Source organism: Blastomyces gilchristii, assembly GCF_000003855.2.
Source record: "Blastomyces gilchristii SLH14081 genomic scaffold supercont1.55, whole genome shotgun sequence".
NCBI classification, from domain to species: Eukaryota; Fungi; Ascomycota; class Eurotiomycetes; order Onygenales; family Ajellomycetaceae; genus Blastomyces; species Blastomyces gilchristii.
The window spans coordinates 101,178-102,193 of record NW_003101628.1 but is presented as its reverse complement, the minus strand read 5'-3'; positions in this window follow the sequence as shown (position 1 = coordinate 102,193).

The following is a 1,016-nucleotide window of genomic DNA, read 5'->3' as shown; positions in this document are numbered from 1 at the left end:
TCTTATTAGGAACAATTATTCACACATTATCTTGGCAGGGAGAAACAATTATTAATCAAGAGATATCTGAATGTGTAATAACATGTAAGAAAGAGAAACAATTAGTTAAAGCAGATATCAAGTCTTCAGATAGAAGCTTGCTCATCAGTCACTCTGACTCTGCAATAAGATTTTACAAAGAGAATATAAGTAAAAGACTCAAGAGTTCTGATCTCAGACATATGAGATATTCATGCAATTACACATTCAACAATCAATATAATCATGTCTAACAATAATATGAAACTCTCAAATGTGAGCATAGACACAATGTCATAGTGACTTCAAGCAATGTTGAAATTACAACAATAATAAATAGCTGATATGCATGTAACTCAATAACTTTAATACAAAGAGATTCAACAATTAACTCATATAATTTCAACACCTACAGAATTGAATACAAAAGCACTGAAGAAACACTTAGATATCTCTGTATATTTCAATACTTTCAATCTCACTCTCTACTCATCATGAAGAATGAAAATGCTTGTGAAACTGAGTGTAGATAAAGATGTCATTAGTTCATTAATCAATCAAGATTAATATATTAATGAATAATTGAAGAATCACATGAAACAGAAGTTTCATTCATGAATAAAAGTATGTGAATCAGTGTTGTAAATATCTGATAATATTATCAAATATCTTAATATTCTCTTCTGAGATACTGTCATGCAACAGAAAGTATTAGATTGATTATAGAGTGTCTGACAGAGAAACACTCTTCTTATAATATTCATTTCTAACTTCAATATCAAGATTCTAGAAGTAGATGATTAATCTTGAGAGAATTAAATGAAGATTAGCATGCTCAAGAAGATATTGACTTTTAAACTCTTACAGACTCTTATAAGTGTAGATGAAGACCAGACTTATAAAGACTTCTGCACACAGCTTCAAACATTGAATGACTGTCTTATCAAGCTCAAGAGTATACAGAACAGTGGCAGAAGATGTTACATTTCAGTCACTTA